Source organism: Mirounga angustirostris, unplaced genomic scaffold, assembly GCF_029215605.1.
Source record: "Mirounga angustirostris isolate CCGP_5_RB_7025 unplaced genomic scaffold, mMirAng1.0.hap1 SCAF_9, whole genome shotgun sequence".
NCBI lineage: Eukaryota > Metazoa > Chordata > Mammalia > Carnivora > Phocidae > Mirounga > Mirounga angustirostris.
In genome coordinates this window covers 22,349,100-22,377,052 of record NW_026991717.1, presented here as the reverse complement: position 1 = coordinate 22,377,052, position 27,953 = coordinate 22,349,100, and the positions used below count along the sequence as shown (strand labels likewise).

The window sequence follows — 27,953 nt, the reverse complement described above, 5'->3', positions numbered from 1 at the left end:
TTTCTTTCATCTTCAACCCCCTATGTGCCTGCATTTTTTACCTTAGAATAGCGTCCCCATACAGTTGTGAGCCGCTTCAGGTCCCGAGAGCATTTTCAGACGCCTGTCCCGGTCAGTGTTCACCAGGAGCCTTGGAACCCTCTGAGCCCCCTGGTTGAAATGGCTTCCCAGGACTGCACACCACTGGCAGGGGACTCAGCGGGTACCAATTCCAGGGCATCCTGGATGCTTTTCCAGGGGACTCTGCAACAGAGTAGAGGCGGGGCAAAGGGAGGCGAATCCCGCAGGGACATTGTCTTTCTGCTTTCATGTGCGAGTTATTCTAGGCTCTCATCTAGAAGCTTCCAAACATGTGGTATGTCCTCGGTTTCCAAGCACACTCCCAGGCCCTCTGTCCGCAGTCGGGGGGCACCATGAAAGGCACTGCCAGCCTTATTATGATAATGTCTGCAATCTAGCCACATTCCACCTTTGGAAACCAAGATACAGAACTGAAATAGCTATTTTATTTTAGAAATATTTGTTCTCCTAAGACAGTACTTCCCACAAAGCATTGGTCCTTCCCTTTGTTTTGGCTGATAGCCTTTCCCCTCTCTTCATTGTGTTTCTGATCTGTATTAGTTTTCAATCACTAGAAATTTTCTTGCATTTCCCTCTAGAGGAACTTGCATTTTGAAAAGCACTTCGACCTACCAGACCTTTCCATCCTTTATTATGGACATATTTTGTGCTTACAATATCTGATAGCGCAAAAAGAAAATCTCTCCTTTATTTATAGAAGTTGTCACAGGCTTTTCCTGAATGTAAATTTCCTGAAAATTTAGCCAGGACATGCGGCAAGTTTTGATTCCATTAGAGAACCGGAAACAAAACTGCCTACCAGCAGGCCTGAGGCTTTTTTGTATATCTTCTTGAGTGACAGACTAATTGGTGATCAGTATGTGAATTAAAACTCATTTCCTGGAAAGAAAATTTCTCTTAAAGCTCTCAGGAAGACTAAGAAATAAAGCCGCCCCTTATATGCCTATCCCAACACACTTGGCTATTGCGAATAATTCTGCAAATATCCTTTCAAGTCCAGGCCTTCAGTCCTTGTGGGCATATACCCAGAAGTGGAATTGCTGGATCATGTGGGAATTCTATGTTTAGTTTTTTGAGGAACCACTATATTGTTTTTCTTAGAGGCCTTTTTACATTCCCACCAGCAATGCACTGAGTTCCAGTTCTTGTATATCCCCACCAACACTTGAAATTTTTGAAAAAAAAAAAAATTTATAATAGCCATTCTAATGGGTGTGAAGGGGTATCTCATTGTGGTTTTGGTTTGCATTTCTCCAGTGATTAGTGATATGGAACTTCTTCCCATGTGTGTATTAGCCATTTGTATATCTTCTTTGGGCTATTCAGGTCCTTTGCCCATTTTTGAATTGGGCTGTTTGGGTTTTATGTTGTATTGTAGGAGCTCTTTATATATTCTGGATATGAATCCCTTATCAGATATATGATTTGTAAATATTTCCTCCCATCCTGTGGTTTGCCTTTTTTTGTTAATGGTGTCTTTTGATGCAGAGGAGTTTTTTTTTAACTTTGATGAAGTCCAATTATTTTGTCACTTGAGCTTTGATCCCCAAGAAATCATTGCCAAATCCAACATGATGAAGTTTTTCTCCTAATTTTCTTCTAAGAGTTTTATAGTTTTAGTTCTTACTTGTAGGTCTTTGGTCCATTTCAAGTTAATTTTTATATATGATGTTAGGTAAGGACCCAGCTTCATTCTTTGTCCTGTGGATATCCAGTTTTTCCAACACCATTTGTTGAAAAGATTGTCCTTTTCTCATTGAATAGTCTTGGCACTCTTGTTGAAAATTATTTGACCATAGATGTGAGAGTTTATTTCTGGACTCTCCATTCTATCCCAGATAGAATCCTCATATGTCTCTTTACATGCATTCCACATTGTTTTGATTCCTGTAGCTTTGCAGTAGTTTTGAAATCAGGAACCCTATTTCACTTCCAACTTTGCTCTTCTTTATCAAGATTGTTTTGACTATGGAGTCTCATTCTTTTACATATAGTCTCTTCCCATTTCTATTTGAGAATTCAGAAAATGTATTATCTGCGAAACAATTTTGAAAGAGCTACTCAAAAACTCCCTGTAGTAAAATAAAAATTAAAAGAGAAACAAGAGATATGTAAATTATTTGTAATAATTAACAATGTAGCCGTGAAGCTTAAGGCAATTGTTAAGAAATGATCCCTAAGAAATCACTAAGAAACTAGAAGCATGAAAATTAAAAGCAATTCAGAGGTTTTTTTAAATGATTTTAACAAAATAGATAGCAAAGAAGAGAAGGGAATTGCACTGAACTAATGGTCTTATCCTGTGTGGAAATTAAAGGTTGTATCTGTTCATCAATTCTCAGGATAAAAAAAAAATTAAGACACCTGTGTGTGTAACAAATTAAAGGCAAACACTAGAAGGAAAGATAAGATATATAACTTCTAAAAAATATATTACAAGAAAAATAAGACCAATCAAGTCAGCTGAAGGCAGTAAAGAAAATAACACCATAAAATTTGAGAAGTAGAAAGCACTAAAACAGATGATGGGGAAATGTCCAAATATACCAGTCATCTCCCTACCTTACTCTTAGTGCTACAAAAAATAAAAATAGAACAGGTTAAATTCCCCAATTAAAGGACAGATATTGGAGTGAAGGACTGAAATTGAGTAAAGGATTAAATTTTATCTATAGGGCGCCTGGGTGGCTCAGTCGTTAAGCGTCTGCCTTCGGCTCAGGTCATGATCTCAGGGTCCTGGGATCGAGCCCCACATCGGGCTCTCTGCTCCGTGGGAAGTCTGCTTCTCCCTCTCCCAATCCCCCTGCTTGTGTTCCCTCTCTCGCTGTGGGTCTCTCTCTGTCAAATAAATAAAATCTTTAAAAAATAAATAAATAAATAAATTTTATCTATAAGGTATCAGATAAGACACAGCTGAAAAAAAATGGCCTAAAGAGGTAAAAATATAAGGTGTAGGCAAAACTATTACAAGCAGTGTTACGGAAAGAATGAGGAGCAACAAGACAAGTAGCAGAGTGGAATTCAAGGTGGGAAGGGATACCCAAGACCAAAATATATTTAGTAAAAGATAAAAAACACCAAAAAGAGAGAGTGATTGCACTAGCTTTGAAATGTTGAAAGTAAAGCAGTTATGTTTATGAAGGCTTGTGATTTCTCCATCTGGGTGGGAGATATCAAAGGGGAAGCCAGCCAGGGGTCTGGAGCCCCAGGGTATTTAGGAACTACAGGGACAGGGCATACCATCCCAGGCCTTGGGGCACACCATAGACATTCCATAGACACAGGCAGGATCCTCAGACTTCACCCAGAGCCTAGGTGTGATCATATGGGAAAGCGAGGTTCCAGTACCCCATGTGGTACAGTCTGTGTAGAGTGCACAGATGTGACCCAACTCCCTCCCCTCACCTGTGAAGTCACAGTCCTCCAAGCTTAAGAGCATCTTAGGGTTCCGACGCCTGCAAGAAAACTCCACATTGCATATGAGTGGATCTCAGGAGTCAAGATACTGTGGAGCAAAGTGTACCCACCTGGACTGAGGTGTGGTCCACAGGGACCCTCTCCATTCACGGTGCTGTTCATGACACCCAGCCCTTCGTATGGAGCACAATGCACCCTGCCAGGACCGGGATGTGGTGATCACCATGACCGCCTAGATACCCCATGGTCCAGGTGGCGATTATGAATAGCTTCCTAACTTCAGGGTTCCTCATAGACCATGCCACCTGAGATTCTCATGGAATGTCAGAAGTCAGGCTTTGGTGTGCGAGGCCCTCTGGGAAGTTCTATGCACCTCTCCTGGAACATCAGCATAGCGCATGAGCATCTCGTGTGTTCTCACCCACAGTGTCACCTACTGGGGAGACTTTTCCCATTTATCCTGACCTACCTCCAGATGCCCGCGCTCATTTCAAAATTAAAGAGTGGGATGGTGTGTTAATAAGGGGGATTCAGGGATGTGGGCTTCACTATCAAGACCGTCTCAAGTTCATATTGAATATTTAAAATCACTTTTAAATTTGAAATATTCACATTTAACTTTTAAAATATAAAAAAATATATTCTTAAAACTTAAATTTTAAATTCTCACTTTTCGTGAACTATGAACATTCTTTTTTTATCCTTGTCGTCTTTTTTCCAGAGTTCTCAGGGGCTGCAGTCTCACACCATCTACGGGGGCAACAATGGGCCACTTCCAGCCGGGACGGTGCCGTGCTGCCCTGGATGCCTGACTGCCACACACCTCCAGAGAATCACGGTGTCTGCAAAGTAAGTCCCATGTTCTTGGGCCCCTAGCAGCTGTGCCACGGGGGCACGTGCAGTCAACACCTCCAGCAACAGACCAACTTGTACTGGGCCTTGGAGCAAATTGCCTGAAATCCGATCTAAAGCCAGGGATAGGGTTATTTATTCCCTGAAATCCATTGAGAACGAATTATGAAATGAGTTTCATATTGCACTAGAATTTGCATTTAGAATGATAAACATTATTCTCAAAAAAAAATGATTGTAGTGAACAACAGAAAAGTGATTTGATTTACGCTAATACTGGTACAAAATTTATGAAGTAATTCTATTGCCCTCTGTTGCTATCGTGATTGATTTGTAACGTATTATAAGAGTAATCTAAACAAAAGTAGTCTTTCACCTTCACATATTTTCCTTTTTAATGTTTCCTCTTAGTTCTTGTCTCAAAATGCTGTTTTAATCTAGTTGATTGATAGCATAGCAATTCTTTTGCCTTATGACTCCTTGAACAAACATTTATTTTTTTGTCTGCTCTTCATTTTGGTAAATTTCCTATCTATTAAAAATGGAAAGTGAACACTCATATATTCTTCACTCAGATTTACCAGTTGTTTACCTACAAACACACACACATATACACACATGGAATATGTACTCACGTGTGTTATATATGTGTGTGCTCAGTGTTTCTCTCTGAATTATCTGAAAGTAAGTTGCAGACATCATGACATACTTTGAGAAATATCTCCTACATCCATAGGCTTTCTTCTTCAAAATGGTAGCACCGTTATCACTGAGGAATTTAACACTGATAAAGTAATCTTATCCAACATATAGTTTCTATTCAAATACCTCTGGATGTCCCCAAAATATTCTTCATAGCTGTTTTCCCCTATCTAGCATTCAGTTAAGCATCATGCCCTGAATTTGGTTATGTCTCTTTAAATCGAAGCCGAACACTGCTTTTGCTTTTATCTTTTGTGATTTTGACATTTCTGAAGAACCTAAGCCATTTGTTTCGAGGAGAGTCTCACAGTCTGGATTTGTCTGGCTGTTTCTTCATGCTTAGGTCCAGGCCCACATTTTGTGTGTTTACATCACATCCGTGGGTTCAGCATGTCAGTGTGACCTGGTGTTGGTGAGGACGAGTTTGTTCACCTGGCTCAGGTGGTTTCTTCCAGTGCTGTCCTTTATAAAGTTACTGTTATTTTATTCCTTGTAATTAATAAGTAATCAGTGGGGTGAACTCTGAGACCAGGTGAACATTCTCTTGTCTAGCTCATTTTCACCCGTTTTAGCATCCACTGAAGGTTGTATTATGATTTTTAACTAATCAGTTCATCAGCACCACGGTCTTCCTTCCCTGTCGAATGGTTTCATTATTTTTTTCATTTTTCCACGGTTGTGAGCTGCCACACGAGGGAGTATATTGAAGCAGTCAAGAGAAGGACTCTGAAATTAGACTGTCTGGATGCATGTCTAGTATGTATCCCGTCTCTGACACACACTCACTGGGTGACCTTGAGCAAATATTTCATCTCATAAACCCTCAGTGTCCTTATGATTAAAATTGGGAGGCAATGAGTAACCACTGCGTGGGGTGTCTGGTAGGGATGGAGCCCACGCTTGGCCTCACCAAGTTTTAGCTATTAATTATTAACAGCGGCAGAAGGACAGGCTGCTTGCCTCCGGATGCTGCTTCACTCCCGAGATCTTCTGTAATCCCCAAAAGCTACCTTTGGCAGAAAATGCTGGTAAACCTGAATGACGGGGCAGAGGTACCCCAGGATGTGAGTGGTCATATTTTTAAGTCCCTAAAGTTAGAAGGTGGCATAGAGAAGCGACATCATCACAACAGGAAGCATGCGTCAGTGACTAGCACCCTAATGGCGTCCACTCCGCCATTCTGGTTATTTCTAACACTCTTCCTTGCTTGGCTCCTTCCCCTGGCTAGGCCTGGATCTCCCTAGTCTGCTGACAGTTTTGCCTTTCAGTCACTAGCAACTGATTGTTTGAAGATGATTAGGTTTCTTTCTCTTTAGATCAGGTCACTGTGGCTTTATTTGAGCTCCATTGCCTTGGAATCTTCTTTGAGAATCTTTGGAAAATTCTACCAAGAAGATAGCTTGTGAATATACATGTTAGTTTTTGAGCTACACACAGGCATGGATTAGGCTGAGTCTTAAAAAAAAAAAAAAAAAAAAAAAATTGCCCTTGGAGAACATTTTTAGCTAGAGTATCTGAAAAATGCTTCCTCTGAAAATGTTACTTGCCTAGATTTCTTCCCCACGAGGGCTGGCTTTCATAAAGCAGGGCTTCTGGAAGCATGTATGCTGTATCCAGCATGTTTCCTGGCTTATGGCTTGCTAGGCTGAGCATGAGGGATGGCCCTGATGTGTCACCTGTTCTCCTGCTTTCTGGGTGATGCCAGCCCAGCCAGCCTGAGGTTAGCCAGGGCAGAGAATGGGCCCTGAATACCCAGAGGTAACACCTCTGCATGGGCACCAACCCGAAGTCCCCCAGAAGCTCACCACCTCCTCCTTCTGTTTTCCTCCCTTTTAGCCATTCGCATGCCAGGGATCCTCTGCCTGTCTCTGTGTCCCCTTGATGAGCTCCTCGGAGAAGGGACAGTGGTGTGGGCAACATAATAGTTTACAGGTTGAGTGAAGCACAGTTAAAGATAAATCTGCAGTTCTGCATAAACACAGAGGAAGTCACTTGGGTGTCTTTTGACTGTGTGGGTGGAAATATCAGGGCTGCCTTTGTTCTGTTCTTCAAGTGCATTCTGTGAAATTCTGTCCACTTAGAAACCTGAGTTATCTGGTCTTAAATGAGTAGCATACTCCTAACCTGCATGCTTGAGACTGACATGGAAACAGCTTGAAGCCAAGGAAAACCCCCTATAGTGAAGCCCCTCCCCAAGGCTTCAGGTCCTGGGCCTTCCTGGGGGGACCTCCTTGGTGGCCCTGGGTCAGTCCTTGAGTCTCCGTCTTCATGCTCGCTTTACTTCCTTGTTCCTGGGGGTCCTGCAGCCATTGCCCCGAGAGTCACACCAAGTCCCACCTGGGTCCCAGGAGCTCATGTTTTTTTGTGGCAGGTGTGATCATGGCACCATGTCTTTCCACGTCACGCCCACACACAGTGAGCTGTAACCTCCCCAGGAAGGATGGAATATGGGTCCTGGAGCAGCCCCGGGGCTAGGTGGCATACCCAGGCCGTGAGAAGGACAGCAGAACCCGGGGCCTGATGTCTCCCTGGGCAACCAGGCTCTGCTCATTGGTGTCAAATGTGGAGCAAAAGTCTGGGTGTGCTGGGTGAGACAGGTTTGTCCTTCCATCTGTGTGAACCCCTAACCCATGGTCTCTCTGGTTCTGGGGTCTGCGATCCGGTGCTCACTCCCCATTTTCTAGCTGGGTGGCCATAGTTTCCCATCTGCCCAGTGGGGACAGTAGTCCTCTTGGGTAGGTCTCACAGGGATGGTGTTTCCCTTGGTTCCAGGTACTGAGTGTTGAAGGGCACCTCCCTCTTCTACCCTCATTCTTCTACTGGTGCATCTAGCAGCACTCAGCACTGGGGATTCCACAAAGAAGACCCGTTCCTGACCCTCAGGGTCCACCCTCACAGTTATGGCAGAAGAGAGCTGCATAGAGCGAACGCCAAAGCCCATGAGGCCCAATATGGGGCTGTCCCTCTCAATGTCCTAATGTTTTCTTTGAACTGTTTTAAATGGAAACACGTTGAAATCCACACTTGCTCCTTGAGCAGTGGGAGCTGCAGATGGCGGAGGAGGGTGAGCAGCAACACTTCAGCCACTCCTCTCCTCAAGGATGGAGCTAAGGTTTCCTGTCCACGGGGGCTGCCAGGGACGCACCAATGTGGTTTCCATCCATAGAGCTTGAGTTACACCAAGGCCAGGCTGGGGGCTACGTGTGGATCAGCTCTGTAGACCTCAGTTTCCTCATCTCTGAAATGGGGATGGTGATGGTGGTACCCTCCACACGGGGCTCAAGTGAGGGCAAAGTGAGTTAATTCATGAGAAGTACCCAGAGCTGTGACACCTGGTAAGAATGCTAGAAATCATGGTTGTGAGTGTGAGGGCCTAGGCGGATGCGCATGCGTAGCTCATAGTGAGCAGTGACTTTCAGCTCCCTTTCCCCTGTCCTCCCACACACTTTGACTCAGTTATTATGAACAACTGCACTGTGAAATAGCGTAGTGCAGCTTTGGAGGTCATTTTGTGGTGGGTGGGGTTGTATCCCCTGGGCCAAGCCCTGAAAGCTGTGATTTATTATTTTTGGTCTGTTTTTCACATTTTTTTAAAAGATTTTATTTATTTATCTGAGAGAGAGAATGGGAGACAGAGAGCATGAGAGGGAAGAGGGTCAGAGGGAGAAGCAGACCCCCCGCTGAGCAGGGAGCCCGATGTGGGACTCGATCCCGGGACTCCAGAATCATGACCTGAGCCGAAGGCAGTTGCTTAACCAACTGAGCCACCCAGGCACCCTGTTTTTCACATTTTTTTATGTGCCCAGAATTAAAGCTCATTGTGCCCACCAAAGGCACTTGAGACTCACTGAGAAATGAGACTGGCCACTGGCTATATCTTACCTCCCAGCTGGGTGACAGGGCTGGTTAACCCCAGTCCCACCTGAGCTTCCTCCTGCGCCATCGTTCCTTGGCCCTCAGACCCCCTCCTGGCCTTTCCTTCAGACCAGAGGCTTTTCCCCTGGGACCCAATTTTGCCCCAGAAACTGTGGGAACTAGCTGGCTGTGTTCACAAGCCTTTCTTCTGATACTCACAGGTAGGTCTGCATGTGACCCAGGTAGTCCCTCAGCTAGTCTTGACATCCTGTGCTTGTGGGTGCACATCTGAGTGCACATTTAACATTTTGCATTATAAATTTAAATAGGGACAAAGATGTCATTTCTAGCATATTGTAAATAATGACATTTTAAAACAGCATAGGTATGTCACTTTTTTTTTTTTAAGATTTTATTTATTTGTTTGACAGAAAGAGAGAGAGAGAGCAAACAAGCACAATCAGGGGGAGTGGCAGAGGGAGAGGGAGAAGCAAGCTCCCTGCTGAGCAGGGAGCCTAACATGGAGGCTCCATCCCAGGACCCTGGGATCATGACCTGAGCCGAAGGCAGACGCTTAGCCAACTGAGCCACCCAGGCACCCCGATACGTCACTTTTTTATGAAGTATAGTTGACATATAATATATTAGTTTCAAGTATACAACATAGTGATTCAACACTATACATTACACAGTGCTCACCGTGATAAGTATAGTTACATCTGTCACCATATACTGTAATTACAATGAAATATTATTGACTATATTACTTATGCTGTACTTTTTATTCAGACCTATCATTTTTTAAAAATATACACAGTCAGGGTGTATACACCTACAAGTGCTTGCTCTCTCTCTCCTCTCAAATAAAATCTTTAAAAATAAATAAATATATAAAAATATACACAATCAAATATAAGACCACCCACCCAAAATACAGAATACATGGATTCTTCCTTCACTTTGAAATTTTATACCATTTTGTTTCCTCCTTGAATTCATATAGAAATAGGAATAGAAATTCCACCTTCCCCACAAAACTTTATCGTAATTTTCTTCTAGAAAGACATTCACTAAGAAAAGGAAAGACACTCACTGATTATTCTGTCACCTGTTTTTTGCATATTTGTGTATGTTTGTTACACAGACCTATATATATTCACATACATATGTTAATATATTCCATGGGGCTTGCTATTGATGCTGTTTATAGTATTGATTAGTATACAGATAATCAAAACAGCATAATTAAATACAAAATAAATATATCCGAGAAGAGTCTCTTAATGAGATGGATGACAGAGAGGCTCCTGGGGAGACCTGGTGTGAGGACTCATTGGCTGTCCCTTTGTGTGGCATCTGGAGGTTTCCACTCCAGAGCGATGTAGGGTATGGGAAAGAAGAACCTGGAGGGCAGACATCTTACCCACAGATGAATTTTAGGATAGATTATATACAGACATGAGAATTTGAAGATTGATTATTTGAAAGTGTTCCATACTTACGTCCCCTTGACAAAACTTGATGTGCCCCAGGGGTACCCAGGCTCAGGTTGAGAGCCACAGCCCAGGCTTTCCCTACTCACTCAGATCTAGATCCAGTCTCCCTGCCAAGGTCAGATGCCCTGTCATTACTATTCTTACCTCTGCATCCCTTCCATGTGATCCGAACCTCCCCCACCCCATAGCTTCCTTTCAAACCATAGAATCTTCTAGAATGCAGTTGTGTCCTTTGTCTCTTTGTGGTCTTCCAAGAATCTGTGTGGACTGAGTCTCCCAGAGGAATTCAGAGAGAGCATTTAGGTTTTGATACTTTAAAGTATATAGTGTATCATATTCTAGATCTTTCTTTCCTGGGTCAACATATTTCTCCATGTTAGCTGCACCTTCACGGGTAGGATTTAGGTATGTGGCTTTTTCTGTAGACCCATGGCAGTGTGTGTACCTCAATGTGGGCTTGTTGGCATCACCAATCAGGAAACCCTAGTAACCAGGACTCTGCTTCAGGGCCTCCTCCTCAGAGCCCAGGTGCTGAGCCATATAAGAGAGGCACAGTCCCCAGTGAGACAGAATGAATATCAATTCTTAAGGGACTTACATACTCAGGGGCAGTTCTTGAATCTTCTGTAACCAGAGAGGACTGCTATCCACATGGACATTGTGCCACCACGAACGTAAGCATGTGGGTTGGCCAGTTATGATAATGCCAGGGGAGCAGTTTCTATAGGGATCATTTTCCAGTGCTTTGCTAAATTTCCTCTGTACCTTGTGGGTATTCCTAGAACATGCAAAGCCCAGTTCTCATACAAAATCATTTGTTAGCATATACAAAACTTAATTTTCCTCATTGATAATGAACCAGCAAAAAGAGATGCCCCTGCAGCATCTACATGAGGGCTCAAATTCATTGTGCAAGCCAAAAGGCAGCATCTTATGATGGTGCTACATGATCATTTATAATTTATCAGCCATCATTTTTTTAGATAATTGTTATAGAAAAAAGCAAACTTGGTTTGGCTCCAAGTACATTTGAGTAACTAGAATTTATAAAGTCAACTGGAAAAGAAATACAGAAATAAGATGCTCAGTTAAGCTGACTCTCTAGAGGGCAATAAAATAATACCTTATCTGGGGTTTACATTTTAACTGAGGGCAATAAAAATCATAATAATTTATTAATTTCTGCAAGTTAGTCTCTAATTTTACAGAGCTATAGACCCTCTGCATCTTTATCAGTTGTTAATTGTTGGATAAGTAGTTGTGACACTTCTCAAGAGTTTCAGAATAGGATCAAACAGGCTTATAATAAGTCAGTGTTTTAGCAGGATATCAGAAATTCAAGAAATCACCATTTTGCCTTTTTTCAAGTTTAGAATAAATTTTTCTATAACAATTATCTAAAAAAAATGATGGCTGACAAATTATAAGTGATCATGTAGCACCATTGCAAGATGCTGCCTTTTGGCTTGCACAATGAATTTGAGCCCTCATGTAGATGCTGCAGGGGCATCTGTGGTAGGCAGCTTCTGACATGGCTTCCAATCATTCCTGCCTCCTGACAACCACACCCTTATGTTGTTCCCTGTCCTTTTGTGGGGCCTGGACCTAGTGAATAGCACCCAATAAACAGGATACAAGAGACATGATGAGCTGCCTATTCCAAAATCAGGATACAAAAGACTGGAAGTTCCCTCATGCACACGCTCTCTCTAATCCTTGCAGTCTGACCAGTGGAAAACCTCATGTAGCAAGAAATTGCTAGTTCATTGACCCTCGAGAAATGAATCTGCCAACAACCACATGAGTAAACTTGGAGGGAGATCCTTCCCTGGTTGAGCCTCCATGCAAGATTGCAGCCCTAGCCAACATTTTAGTTACAATTTAGGAAAGATGGAGTCAAATAACCCAGCTAGGCACACCCTGATACCTAACCATAGAAATTGTGACACAATAAATAACTTGTGTTAAGTCACTAAGTTTTGGAGTAATTTGTTTCATAGCAATAGCTAACTGATACAACATCGATGAAATGTATAATGTTGATTATACTTGGAGATGTGCTTCTCAACTGAGCTTTCCTTCATTTCTTTCTCTGCTTCTCATCTTCCTTCTCCCTCTTCCCCATTCTTTAATAATCTTTAAGATAATCTTCCTTTTGGGGAGCCTGGGTGACTCAGTAGGTTAAGTGTCCAACTCTTGGTTTCAGCTCAGGTCATGATCTCATAGGTTGTGGGATCGAGTCCCACGTTGGGCTCCACACTTAGCAGGGAGTCTGCTTAAAGATTCGCTCTCTAGCCCCTCCCTCACTTATGCTTGCTCGCGCGCTCGCTCTCTCTCTCAAAAATAAATAAATAAGTATTTTTTTTAAAAAAAGATAATCTTCCTTTCTTGATTCCTGTTCCATGTTGGTTCCCCTTTTCTGGCAGCTGTGATTACATCTTTGACAGTTGATTAGAGGGGGCTGAACTCAGAGGCAGCTTATTTGTGGGGACAGTGTGCAGTTCAGAAAAAAATACTCCATTCTTGACCAATGGCAAAAGAATTTTTTGTTGTTGAAAATCAGTTGCTTCAGACTTGCTGTGACTGTTTCCTCCAGAGCTGCAATGCTTCTCATTGAGTCTCAAGCCAGTGCTTAGTGTTTGGGTGAAATTGTTGGTTTCAGCGTTCTTTCCTCAGGGGAGTGTGGACATATATCTTTTCTGCTTTCAGAGGCATTTTCTTTCTTGACTCAAACAGCTGATCCTATAAACTTGAACTTCATATTCATCTATTTCAATATAGAAACAACTTTTTTAAAATTATAAATTCTTTTAATACGATACAAAAATTACCAAAAGCAAATTTTTGAAAGAGTGGTACTCCAAAGGGTCTTATTAGGTTTCCAAAGTTATTCATTTAAGAACATATTGGCAAAGAAGTAAATAGATAGTAACAATCATAATTATACCTAAGCTTTTTTGGTGCTCCCTGTGAGCCCAGCACCGTGTTACATAACTGCCACACAACCACATAAAATAGGAACTGCTATCCTTGTTTCAAAGATGAAGCAATGCGAACCAGGGAGTAGAAGTACATTGTCCTAGTTTTGTTTGAATATTGTACGAATTTGTACCTTAAGGCAGGTGTTTCTAGTGACTAAAGTTTAAAACCCAGGTAACTCAAGAAGAACAATTAGTAGAGTAACACTTTGGTCACAAAGTTGCCAGATAATTAATTATAGAAAGCTGGATGTGTTCTTAAAAATCCATTTATCTCAATGTTATCTACTTAAAGTTTTCGGAGTCATCTAAGATAATGTCATCCATCAGGGTATTTTTTTTTTCTTTTTTTCTTTGGTTTGTTTATTTGTCTAGATAAACTGGCCTATCCTATTTGGAAAGATAGACATTTAGATAAAACCCACTGAATTGTTCCAGTCACTAGCATGTATAGATATTCAACTAATATGGGTCTATAAAAAATAAATAAAATGCAATAGAACGAAACTCCAAAAGCTGAAATTGTCCTGTACTTGTGAAATTTAAATAATTTTTAATAGAAAAAACTATGGCATCGACTCCCTTTGTTTCACTTACCGTAAGCATGCTGAAAACTTCCAAGTGTAAATGTGCAGCCCACTGGCATTTCTCTCAAATGTCTCTTAGACAGCTTTCCCCACCTCACCCCTTACACACACAGACATACACACACACCCACACACACACACTCCTGAACACATGAATAGATTCACATGGACACATACATATACATGCATGTATACAAGCACATACATATGCACACTAGCAAATGGACACTTCAATACACATGTATATGTAGCCTGTGATCCATTTATAATTAATTTTTATATATTATGTGATATGTAGATTGAACTTCTTTGTCTTTCCTTTATTTCCTTCTTTTTCTTTTCTTTTTTCTTTTTTTGGCATATTGATGTCCATTTTTTCAGCACCATTTGTTGAAAAGTTGGTATTTTCTGCATTGGTTTGCTTTTGTACCCTTGTGAAAAAGCTGTTATCTATTTTCCATTCCATTGATCTGTGTGTCTAACCTTTGTCCAATACCTACTATCTTCACCAGTGTAGGTTTATAATGCATTTTATATTAGGTAGTGTGAATCCTCAAACATTGTCTTCTTTTTCAAAATTGTTTGGGCCAGTCTAGCTCCTTTATCTTTCCATATACATTTTAGAAACAGCTTGCTCACGTCTACAAAGAATCTTGCTGGAAAGTTAATTAGGATTGCATTGAATTCATAGATCAATGTGAGAATGATTGATATCTTTACTGTATCTTACAACCCATGCAAACAGTACATCTTGCCATTTATTGGGGTTATCTTTGGTCTCTGTTATATGAATTTTTGTAAACTTAGTTATGTTTCTGGAATAAGTCCTTGCTCTGTTGTCCTCCAGGTTTGTACACATCCTGTTCTATCTTTTTGACTCTGTCCATACTGCCCCCACCCCACACGCACACAGAGACCAACCCTCTACCTCTTAACCTACACAGTTCCTAGTTCTACAGTGGTTTTCTGATGAGAGATAACTTCTTCAGAGTCACTGTCTTTCTCTCCTCCACTCCAGTGTAGAGCAGCTTCCTTGCCCATGAGCTTCTGCCATCTTGTCTCTCTAATAGCACTAACCACTGTGTGATGTAACTGCTTCTTTAATATTTTTAGGCCACTAACCTCAATATTCTTCAAAGGCAGGGACCATATCTGATTTGGGGTTGTATCTTTGGCACCTAGTATAGAGCAAGGGCTCAGTTAACAGCAGTTGATTAGAGAATTGGGAAAATAGGGGTGACTGGGTAGCTCAGTCAGCTGAGCATCTGACTCTTGGTTTCAGCTCAGGTCATGATCTCAGGGTTGTGAGATCAAGCCCTGAGTCAGGCTCTGCACTCAGAAGGGGGGCAGCTTAAGATTCTCCCTCTCCCTCTGCCCCTCCCCTCTGTCTTTCTCTCCCTCTCCCTCTCAAATAAATAAATAAATAAATCTTTTTTTTTTTTTAAAGAAATGGAGAAATAAAGGAATAATGGGAAAAGAAAAAGGGCTGAAGATAAACTAGTAGTCATTGAGGCTCTGCTCTGTGTCCATCATTATGACAGGGCAAAGATAGATGAGAGATAGAGGGATGAATGGATGGATGGTTGGATAGATTTTTCTTTAAGTTCCGTTAAACCTTATAAAATTCTGAGAAAGATGTAGCATCTTCCCCATGTATAGATGAAGAAATAGCTTCAAAGAGGTTTAGTGGCTTTCCAAAGACCATATTTGCAGAGAATGGCAGAGCTAAAATTCAAAACTGGCTCTACCTTTCTCCAAGGTTTATGCCCTTATACACCATCTCCTCTCCTTCTCAACTGCCAACACATGGCCAACCAAACTGGACCTTTCTCTTCTTTTCCTGTTCATTTCTGCTTCCGTACTTTAGTGCAGCCCCCTATTGTATCTTGCTTATCTTATTCAATAGCTTCAGTGGACAATGATGCTTAAGATACAGTGCCTTACATGAGCACAAGGGCAAAGAGCTTAGAAGGCTATAAAGTAGAAGTAGAAACGCCACTCCACTCCCTCCCACAGCCCCACACTGCTGAGAGGTCTTTAGAGTCAGCAGGTGTACCTCCTTCAGACACTTGTCCACATGGGATTTTTTCTCCTTTTAGCAGTTGTAAATTACACTATAATACATAGATGTTCTCCTGTGCCTTAGAGAAATTTCCATTTTAACACCCATGTGATTGGTCATGTTCTAGATGGGTCATACTTGATTCAGCCACCCTCCTACTGACAAACAACTGTTTCTTATATTTCTAGCTGTGCTGCAAGGAACATCCTTATATAGAGCAAGGTTGACTCTAAGGAAGATACTGAGAGGCAGAACTGTAGAGTTAGAGGGTATGCACATTAAAAAAATTTAGGCACTGAAAAAGAAAATGTCCTCAGTTGACCTCATTGCTAGCCGATATAGCTCCCCACCCCCATAGTAGTGTAAAAAAGTACCCAATTCATCTCATCAGGAATCATGTTTTCAAACTTAATTTTTTAAGGGAGCCTTCTGGGTGTCTTCTGGGTAAAGGGTGGGTAGGCATGGCTTATGGTTACCTTAGTATTTCCCTTATTAACTAAGGTTGATTATCTTTTCACATGCTGATTGGTCATTTAGGCTCCTTTAAATTGCACATTCATGTAATTTGCTGCTTTTTTATTGGTCCCTGTATCTTTTTTTTTAAGATTTTATTTATTTGACAGAGACAGACATAGTGAGAGAGGGAACACAAGCAGGGGGACTGGTAGAGGGAGAAGCAGGCTTCCTGTGGAGCAGGGAGCCCAATGTGGGGCTCAATCCTAGGACCCCAGGATCATGACCTGAACTGAAGGCAGACGCTTAGCGACTGAGCCACCCAGGCACCCCAGGGTCCATGTGTCTTTAATCATTTGGGAGTGTTCATCATCTATTCCGAATGCCAACCCCCTATTCATTATATATTTTTCATGTCTTCTCCTGTTCTGCTGTATAACTTTAACATTTTTATGGTATTTTTTGTCATTCAGAAGTCTGTTTATTGATTGTGCTTTGGCTATTATTAGTGTTATCAAATTTTTCTTTTATGGGCATTTTTGCCTTAAGAAGTCTTCCTGTATTAGTTAGGGCAGGCTAAATGCTACAACAAACATTCCCCCCAAATCCCAGTGCATTGAAACAATACAGCCTTATTTCTCGCCACGTCAGCTCAATGTGTGTAGCATGGAGAGCCCAGATTCACACTCCCATGCAGTAGCTTCATCACCCACCAAGGTCTCAGACTTTCCAGGGAATCCTCTCTAGCGAGCTAGCAAATGAGAGATAAGAGAGAAGTGGAAGATCCAGTGGGGGGAGAGGTTAGGGTCAGTCCTAGAAATGGCCCACATCACTTCCATGTCAGGTTCCATTGACCAGAACTTTGTCATATGGCCACACACAACTGCATGGGGACCAGGAAATGTAATCTGGAAATGTGTGCCCTGAGGAAGAGGAATGGGATATGGTCAATCTCAAGCAGGTCCTCCAGCGCTCTTTCCTACCACAAGGTCATAAGCATATTTGCCTCCACTTTTCTCTGGTGCGTTTATTGCTTTATTTCTTATCTATATGTATTTAACTCGTGGAATTTGTTGGCAAATGATAGGATGTAAGGGGTCTAATTTTATTTTTTCCAAATGTACTGCCTACTTATTTTATAGTATTGTCCTCTCCCCACCCTGGATTTCCACAAATTTGGGAAATTCCCCACGGTTATCATTCTGTCAGATAGCCATGCTATCAACCTCAAATGACAGGCAAGAGTTAACTAGCAGGGGCTTCATTGAAAATATCTCTTCTTTTACTCAACAGAGAGTCCGGAGTCAGTGCTAGCCTCGGGGTGGCTGCTTGGTGATGTCAGGGCAGCACCTTTCTTTTTTTTTTTTTTTAAGATTCTAGTTTTAGGGGCGCCTGGGTGGCTCAGTCGGTTAAGCAGCTGCCTTCGGCTCAGGTCATGATCCCGGGATCCTGGGATTGAGCCCCACAGCAGACTCCTGTCTGCTCCTCCCTCGCCCTCCACCCATCCCTGGCTCGTGGTCTCTCTCACTTTCTCTCAAATAAACAAAATTAAAAAAAAAATTCTAGTTTAAGAAATCTGTACACCCAATGTGAGGCTCGAATTCACAGCCCCGAGATCTAGAGTTGCATGCTTCACCAACTGAACCAACGAGGCGCCCCTCAAGTTCTCTTTACATTTCCCTCATGATCATAGGCATAGCTTCCCTTTTGCATCCCTTTCAAGGTGAGAATAGGGAATTCTCTGCATGCCCCTTTTGTTAGAAAAGCAAAATGTTCACTTAAAGTAGCCCAGCAGATTTCTTTTTTTTTTTTTTTTAATTTTATTTATTTGAGAGAGAGAATGAGAGAGAGCATGAGAGGGAGGAGGGTCAGAGGGAGAAGCAGACTCCCTGCCGAGCAGGGAGCCCGATGCGGGACTCGATCCTGGGACTCCAGGATCATGACCTGAGCCGAAGGCAGTCGCCTAACCAACTGAGCCACCCAGGCGCCCCCAGCAGATTTCTTTTTTGCAATTTTGCGGCTACTTGTAGAGAGAGAAGAAACTGGTTATCTGGACACTTTCAGTTGCAAGAAAAGCTGGTGATGCAGAAATCAGAATTGCCTTGATTGGCTTAGACCAATCATGACTTATTAGATGGGGCTGAGTACATTGCAGCCAGGAACAAAAGCAAGTAGCTGTGAACTAACAAGGAGAATGGGTATTAGATAGAGAATTAACAGCGCCTGCCACATTCATATATCAAATTCTCTTCCTGTCTCCCTTTTCTCCCCCCTCCTTTTCTCTCTCTCTCTCTCTGCTTCCTCCTCCTCCTCCTCATTCTCTTTCTCTCTCTCCTTCCTCCTCCTCCTAGTTCTTTCTCTGTCTCTCATGCTCATGCACACATGCACGCATAGGGACATGTCTCTGCATTGCCTGCCCTCATCCACTGGTCTGTGTGACTCTGTTTGCCCCCAGGCCACTGTGCTCTAATCTCAGTGCTTTTATGTTTGATATGAGATAGGGCAAACTTTTGCATCCACTTTGGTCTTTCTCAAAATTGCCTTGGAATTTCTTGCTTATTTATTCTTCTAAGTTTTAGAAACTGTTAACTTTCATAAACCTTCTGTTGGGATTGCTTCGAATTGATTATTATAAATATGAAATTTGTCATCTTAAAAATATAGTCTTCCTATCCATTTATTTTTCTTCAACAAAGATCGTATTCTGCAAACCAAAATAAAAACAAAAATGTTTCTCTCATTTTGTTGTGTTATCCCTAGGTAATTATAGGAATTTCTTTTTGGTGTTGTCTAATATAAAATGATCTTTTAATTTTTTTTCCGTACTTAGTTGGCTAATGTTGGTATGTAGAAAAGATACTGATTTTTGTACATTGATCTTGTTCCAGCCATTTAAAATGCTCATATTTGTTCTAATATTTAGTCATGGGTTTGTTCTGAACTTTGACAGAATTGCTCCTAAACTTTTCATTATTAGGTAGGATAATTCTTAGAAGTTGGGGATCATTACTTTTTTTTCAGTTTTATTGAGAAATAATTGACACACATCACTGTATACGTTTAAAGCATATTGGTGTGATTGGTGTGATTTACATATATTGTGAAATGATTGCCACAGTAGGTTCAGCTAACATCATGCTTCTCATATAGATACAATAAAAACAAAAGAAAGAAAAAAAGGGAAAAATTTCCTGGTGATAAAAACTCTTAGGATTACTCTCTTAGCACCTTTCCTGTATATCATGCAGCAGGTATTCGCTATGGTCCTCTTGTTGTACATCACATCCCTAGTATTTACCTTATAACTGAAAGTTTGTACCTTTGACCACCTTCCAGGAGTCATCCCCAGTCCTTGTGATCAGATCAGAAGACACTCTCCACAACTCCCCACAGCTGGGGCTATGGTTCAGCTCCTTGCCTGGGTGTGAGCAAACCAAACCCTAGGGCTGGCAAAATTCCTCCTTTGAGGAACCAAATCAGGCAGATCTACATCCTGCTGAGTTCCCTGGTCAGTGTATTCCCTCCACACACCCACACTTAGTTATGCAGATGAACAAAACCACTGGTTGGATTACTGCTTGGGGCACTGCAGGTATGAACTCAGTTGGCCAAGATGGTCTTGTCTTTTTATGTCTTTTCCTACAGTTTGGATTCATTTCCTCATCTTTTATTTTACATATATGTTTATAAATGACATTGGCCTATGATTTTTTCTGTTACTTCTTTTCTAATTCTGACATCTGAATTATTCTACCTTCATGTACCAGCTAGGAATAAGTTTAGCTACAAGTAACCAAGTACTTGATTTACTTGGTTTGAACAAATAGGTATTTATATGAGAAAAATAATCAGAAGTCCAGAGGGGTAGTCTAGGTCTGGTGCAAATGTTCACTGATGCCATCAGGGATAAGCTTTCTACCATCTTTGTGTGTTGGGTCTTGTCCTCTGGCTTTCTTCCCCATAGTCCTAAGATGATGGGTATACTTGCAGATATTATTTCCTTGCTTAGGAAAGGAAAAATAAGAAAAGACTATTGTAAGCCTATCCCTTTCTATCAGGTAAGTCTAAACCCAACCATAAACTCATAAACTCAGTGCAGTTGACTTCTGTTTCCATCACATGGACCTGAATCATTCATTATGGCTACATCAAAACTGATGAATCCCAGGTCAAGTGGAAAAGATTAGCAATGACTGGTCTGGGCCCATTTTGATTCATCCCCTGCTACTTAGAATTCAGTCTTCTCTGAAAATCAAGAGTTCTCCACTGCTACATGATAAACCAAGATTCTACCAGCAGTAGAGGAATGGGTATAGGATGGGCAACATCTAAGAAAATGAGTGAGTACCTTTCCATTTCTTTATGTGCCTTTGATCCATTTTTCACTCTGTTACCAAATTTTAGTCTTTGTTTTCCCAAAGAACATGTCCATTCTCTCCTCAGAAACTTCCAGTGGCTTCCCACTGGCGTCATGTTACAGTCCAGCTACTTATCCTGATAGCCCACAGGGTCTGACCCTAACCTTTACCTACAGTCTCTGTGCCCACTGTCTCTCCTGCTCCTTGTACAACTGGCCCCTGGACATGCAAATGTGTTCTTGTGCCTCTTGGTCTCTGTCCATGGTGCTCATCCAGCTTGAAATGTCTTTTCAGTCTTCCTAAATCCTTCTAAAAAACTCATCTTACCTTCGGCCTTCTTCATTTTGCTGGTCAGAAAGAACTGTTCCTCTCTAGTATTCTAATGATTTTTCACATAAACAATAGTATAATATTTATCCCAGTCTGAGTTGAATTACAGTTATTTTCATGTCTACCCATCAAAATGGAGTAGGAAGTTGGATTTAATATTTTCAATATCATTTGATTCATTCACTCAGCAGATTTATTGAGCATCTGGTATATTTCAGCTTATGGTGATGTTAAGGCAAATAAAGTAAGAACTCTGCCCTCCAGGAGAGAGAAAAGGAGACAAACAGGCAGAGGTAGCAGCCCAGGACCTAGACACAATGTTCAAAGTGTTCCTCTCCTGTCATGATAACAAGGGGAGGGGTACAGAGGGGGTCTGACCCTTTAGGCTCTTTTAACCTGATAAGAAACACGTCTTTTCCCAGAAGAAGAGCTAAATAAAATGGTGAAATAAATAGTAGAAATATAAACTTGATTATGATTTGTGAGATCTTTTTAAACCCTTGTTGATGGCACATTGGTCTGGTTCAGACTCATGTTTTATTCCAGTGTGACAGCTTAGATTTATGGGCCTAGAGAATAAAAACATAAATCCATCAAAGCAAGGGAGTAGAGTCTTGAAAGAATTCCAGTGCTGGAGGCTTAGACTTGTGCAGGGAAGCTTTGCTGCAGATTTGCAAGGATGAGATAAGCCTCTGACATCCAACTTCCTTCGGAACATGATCATTCTTGTAGGCACATTACACAGGTGCAAGGATGTAGCTGTTCTCTACAAGTCACAATGAGTGTCTATGTCATGGCCTTAAAAACTAACTTCCGTGTTCAAATATTATTGTCAATATTAGTGGTTATTATTCCTTGTGCATTCTTTAAGAATTGCCTAGTCTTTAATATGAGTTCAAGGTAGAAGTAGCATGGAAAGAAGAGTCTGTAAATCTTTGGGGACCATGAGCCTTGAGCATGATGACAGTTGCACACCTGCTTTCATATTAAGAACCCTGAAGAATTAGATATTTCACTGATTATTACTTCAAAGATTTTTTATTTATTTTAGAGAGAGAGGTAGGGTGGGTAGAGGGAGAAGAGAATCTTAAGCAGACTCCACACTAAGCACAGAGCCTGATGCAGGGCTCGATCTCAGGACACTGAGATCATGACCTGGGCCAAAACCAAGAGTCCATCACTTGACCAACTGCAGTACCCAGGCTCCCCATATATTATTTCAGTGCACACAAGAGAAAACCTCAGGAGATCCTATACTCACTACTATTCCCCAAAATAAAAATTTTAGGAGAGACTTTTCTTCCATCTTTCCATACTGTGAGAAAATCATTAAAAGGTATAATTGCATGCCAACTAAGGAAATGTTTCACTTCCCATATGCATCTGTGCACATAGGGTATTTCAAAAGTACCAGGCATTTTGACTTGACAACATTTGAAGACACCTGTACCATCATAAAGGGAAGGTGAATGGTGACCTGTGAATCAAAGTGGATCTGTGTGAGAATCATAGGTCTGCCACTGGGCTCTCTGGTTTTCAATAAAAGGAAACAAAGCTCTTTGGCTCATGGAGTTGTTGTCTGTATGGTAGTTAACTCGCCCATACAACATCCAGTACAGCTGTTGTCATTGTGGGCACCCAGCAAGTAGTAGTTACTTTCCTCATTTAGACATAGACAGGATTCAAACCCATGGGAAGAATGGCATTCATTGTCCAACTCTATTCAAATAAATTTGAAATCCAAGATAAAATGGATAGATCTGTAGGAAAATACAATCTAACAAAATTGAATCCTATAGAGGTAGAAAGTATAAACAGAGTTATTTCCATAGAAAAACAATAGAGAAGGTTGTAAAAGGGTTTACCCCAAAAGAAGCCTCAAGAACAGATCAATTCACAGGGAATATCTGCCCAACCTTCAAAGATCAAATGATCCCAATGCTACTTGGGTTATTGTGAGAGAGTTGAGAAGGAAAATAAACTTCTAATTTTGTTTTGTGTATATAATGTTGACTGTAAAACTTGACGAAGATTGCATATAAAAATAAAAACCATGTATCAAGGTAATGCATTAATATCAATGTAGGAATTTTATTTTATTTTATTATTTTATTTTTTGAGAAAGAGAGAGCACAAATGGGGTGGAGGGGGCAGAGAGAGAGAGAGAATCTTAAGTAGACTCTTCACCCAGTGTGGAGCCTGACATGGGGCTCAATGTCATGACCCTGAGATCATGACCTGAGCCCAAATCAAGAGTCAGACGTTTAACTGACTGAGCCACCCAGGCGTCCCATCAATGTAGGAATTTTAAATAAAAATTAGCAAACTAAATCAAAAGCCACATAAAAAAAGAAATACCAATGAATGATTAAAGAAGGTTTATTCCAGAAATATGAGTATGGGTCAGTATTTAAGTCCATTAATAGAATTTTTCATATTAATAGATCTTAACAAAAAAGTCATGTGAAAGTCAACATCCATTCATGATAAGACCACTCATTAAGGTATATGGATACTTTTTTTTTTCTTTGAAGATTTTATTTATTTGTCAGAGAGAGAGAGAGAGAGCACAAGCAGGGGGAGTGACTGAGAAAGGAGCCCGATGCAGGACTCGGATCCCAGGACCCTGGGATCATGACCTGAGCCAAAGGCAGACGTTTAACCGACTGAGCCCCTCAGACATCCCGAAGGTATATGGATACTTTCTAAACATATGTATAGGAATGTGACCATTCATATAGAGTTCAAAAGCCAGCAGTCACCATCTTACTCCATGCGGAAATACCAAAATTATTCCCCCTACATTTAGGAGCAAAGCAAAGATCCCATTACCTCTACTAATATTTACTATTATACTGAGTTAGTCAACTCAGGCAAGAGAAAATGAGATTTAAGAGTTGAAAATTAAGAGGGTAACACAATCTCTGTTTGCATTTGATATGCTTGTATATCTAGAAAAACTATGGAAAATTTTCTAAAAACATTAGGAATTTAGAAAAATAGCAGTCTATAAATTTAACACCACAAATCAGTAGCTTTGTTTATTAATATGATAACCAGTTAACACACATAATGGGGAAAAAAAGGATACCTTTTATGAATACCTAGGCATATATCTAACAGAAAAATACAGAAATAGACCCAATTGTATATGCAAACTTGGCATATAATAAGGGAAGCATCTGAAATCAGTAGGGCTTACTCACTGATGGGCTTTTCCATAAGTGGTGTTGGAATAGTCGGAAAGACATAAAGAAAATGATAAAATTGGATCCATTCCTCACTTGATGCACCAGGATCAATTCCAACTGCATCAGAATTTTAAATATAAAAAATTAAACCCTTCAATTTGTAGAAGAAAACATGGGTGAATTCTCTATAATCTGGCAATGAGAAAAAAAAGTTAAATTAAGACTCAAACTCCAGAAGCATTAAGGAAAAGAGAGAAAACTATATATAAACTGTTTTTAATAGACTTGACAAAGCTTTTTCAACAAACTTAAGGAAAAAGAAGATGGAGGCAAAACCTATAAATTAAAAAAAGACCTATCAGCCAGTTACAATGCATGGACCTTATTTGAATCCTGGTTCCAACAAACTGAACGATTAAAAATATGTACATGTGTAGCATTTGAGATCTTTGGAAAATTTGAACACTGGATATTAATGACATTCAGGGAGGATTGTTAATTTAGGGTATGATGGTGGTACTGTGATTATGCTTTAAGGAGTCTTTTCAGAGATATCAGAAAACTCTGGATGTGTGCCGATGATTGCCCACCATTTGGAGCCTAAGGCAAAGGAAGAGTTAGTCATACTGATCCTGTCTCCATTTAAAATATTGATATTTTGTTCAAGAATATTTTTGCACTTTGATTTTTTTTAATGTTATAACAAACTGCTGTTTATCTTGACTTCTGAGATTTTTGCAGCCCCTTAAGTTTTGCACCTGGCAAGTACCTCACCTTCCTCACCCTAGTCCTGGTCCTGCTGGGTGCCAGGTACTGTGAAGCCTGGAGAGCAGAAAGGAGAACGAATTGGATTCAAATGCTCAGACAGCAATCCCTCTGTTGGGATAAATGGATGTTACATACAACGACATACAAGGCATTGACTAGCTTGTTTGTGGCTCTGGAGGTGGAGAATAAACCTCAGGCCCTCATTCTCCCCACGATCTTCCTCTGTCTGTCCCCTGTGGTCAGACCGCTAACCTCTGCCTCCATCTCCCAGTCTAGATTCATCCATCCCATCTTGCCACCTTCCAGTCTCTGGTTATAACATCTGCAGACAAATAAAATAGAGATGTGTTTTCTTTAGGCTCCACTGAAATGAAGTTAACGAAAAATCGATCCTGATGCAATTTTAGTCTTATCCTGCTGCACCTGTTTCCTAAAATTGTGTTCTCTCTGGTTAGGCCCAAATCCAGCAGCCTCTAAGGCCTGCACCTGTTTCTGCATCTCTCTCTCTCTGCTCCCTGGGAAGCTCCTGGGGGAGCCCAAGTTGCTCATGGTGCCCAGTGTTTGAGTCTCACACACTCACTAGAATAGCAACTAAACAGAATAGCAACTCAATGAATGCTCATTGCTTGAATGATAGATGAAGGCAGCCACCTCAGGTACTGGAGAGAAGGTGGTATTGAAGTCAGAACACCCATGCAGCATGAACACTCTAGTGATTCCAAGCCAGGGGACTGAGGTCTAAGAGCAGTAGCCCTAAGTGCAGGGAGACAGGGACCCTGCATGAGCCTGTGCAACAGGGTTAATATGGCCAGAGAGGACAACACCGAGTGGGGAATGGGGACTATGAGCAAGACTGGGAAGGAGAGCAGAGTCTCAGCAGGGGCTGGGCATCAGGTCCTGGGCCAGCAGCCAGAACTGCCCTGGAGAGAGGTCTGGGCGTGGGGGTGGGGGGTGTGGAACAGGAAGTTGGTTGAAAGGAGGCCTGAGTTCTGAAAATTTGGCCAATTTTGTGCTTCAGCTGAAGAAGGAAGGGAATAAAAGTTTGTTTAGGGAAATGGGGAGGTAGAAATCAACAGAAGAGAAGACAATTATAAAGGAAAAAAATGTCACCATGTTTGTTCTGATGCTGTGTCATTATTTTTACCTCTTTTCGAAATGTTTATTGGCAAGCTAAGTTCACAGCTCTGAGAACAGTGGTTCTGGGACTTCAGCACACAGCAGAACCCCCTGAAGGACATGTAAAACCAGTTGGCAGGGCCTCCCTGCAGAGATTCTGATTCAACAGGTCTGGGTGGGGCCTGGGAATGGGCATTTCTAGCAAGTTCCCAGAGGACGCTGCTGCTGGCCTGAGGAACACACTTTGAGAATCACTGTCTCAGAGGCCCTGGGTCTGACCCCCTGATAACAAGAGGATGATCTTAAATATCTGTATAGCCCATAATTGTTTACAGAGCTCTTTCACAGACATGTAATTTACTTAATCTCCCGTAAACCCTGCCTTGTCTGATAGAGATTGGCCATCAGCCTGGTCACAGTTGGCACTTAGACTGTGGCTGAGCTAAGAAGGAGGGTCCTTCCTGCTCAGCCTCTTGAGGGGGAGGGAACAAAGTCACATACTCATGCCCATATTTACTTAAACTAACTTATCAAAACAAAGTTCTTTTACATAAATGTATGGAGTGCTTTCTAGGAAGGTGGATGGTTCTTTGCTTCATTTGGTTATTTAAGCCTATAGAAGCTTGTAAACTTGACATTAGCCTTCCTATTTCATAAAGAACAGAAGCCTAAAGTGTGACAAAATGTGCGGACAGTGCATTTTGGCAATATTTCAGTTTGGGCAATATTTCCCAAAGTGTGGAATAGGACAGCCCCCGTCAGAATCGCCTCATGTGATTCCCCACGTGGATGAGCCCCTCCCCTAGCCCTCCACAGCTGGTGTGTGTGTGTGTGTGTGTGTGTGTGCGTGCACACAGGTGCATGGATGCGCCAGAGCCCCAGTACAGAGACACAGAGCCACAGAGATCCGTGCTTTAGGAAGACCTGTGGCAATGGCTTTTGTCCCCTCTGGTCTGTGGGTGGGTAGCATGGTATCTTACACTGTCACAGGAATTAAGGGGACCCCGCTGGGACCGAGCATGGCTGGGGGTTGGACAGGGGTCAGGCACACAGCCTTGTCACAGGGAGGCAGAACTCGGATGGGAACCACACGAGGAACATTCTCAATGAGAGCCAGCCAGGAGAACACACTTGGGAGTGTACAGGAAGCTCTCCCCGGAGTGTGACCTCAGGGAGTCCAGGGCCTGGGAGGGAGGGAGCCAGGGGCTGGAAGAGGGGCAGGCCAGGCCGGGCCAGACTGCCGTGGGACACACAGATCGGCGTGGGAAGGGCCTCTGTGCTCTCGTGCTCATGGTCAGCCCTGCCTTGCTGCCTGAAGGGAAGGTGAAGGGTCATGGACCACTCTTGGAGCAAGACGTAGAGGACTGCACGGGGAGACCTGGCACGTCCCAGCAGTGCCCCCCAGAGCTCTCCCCTTCTCCAAACCTCTATAACCTCACAAGTAAAGAGGAATAAGAATACCTATTCACTACAGAAGATGTTCAACAAAATGGGGTTTTAGGAAAATGCCTAGCCAGGGATGTGGTATTCAGGCTTGTGTTGTGACTCTTCTCATTCTCAGACAGTCACCACAGTCCTGGTGGTGTGTGACCAGAGCCAAGACTGCAGCCCTCCCTGGAGGCACACAGGTGGCCCCAGGAAGATGGCTGGCCGCTGGCCGTCCCCCATAGGGCCTGTTAAGACCCGTCTCTCAAGCGCTCAGGGGAA

General features: G+C 41.9%; 1 protein-coding gene across 1 annotated transcript in view; it reads left to right on the top strand.

Annotated features, from left to right (window-relative positions):
* OTUD7A (OTU deubiquitinase 7A) overlaps window positions 1–27,953 on the top strand; it is a 382,364-nt gene that overhangs the window by 189,714 nt on the left and 164,697 nt on the right. The window contains exon 2 of the mRNA XM_064570029.1: window positions 4,220–4,347. The gene's annotated coding sequence lies outside the window, so the exon portion shown is untranslated. The remainder of the gene's footprint in view (window positions 1–4,219; window positions 4,348–27,953) is intronic.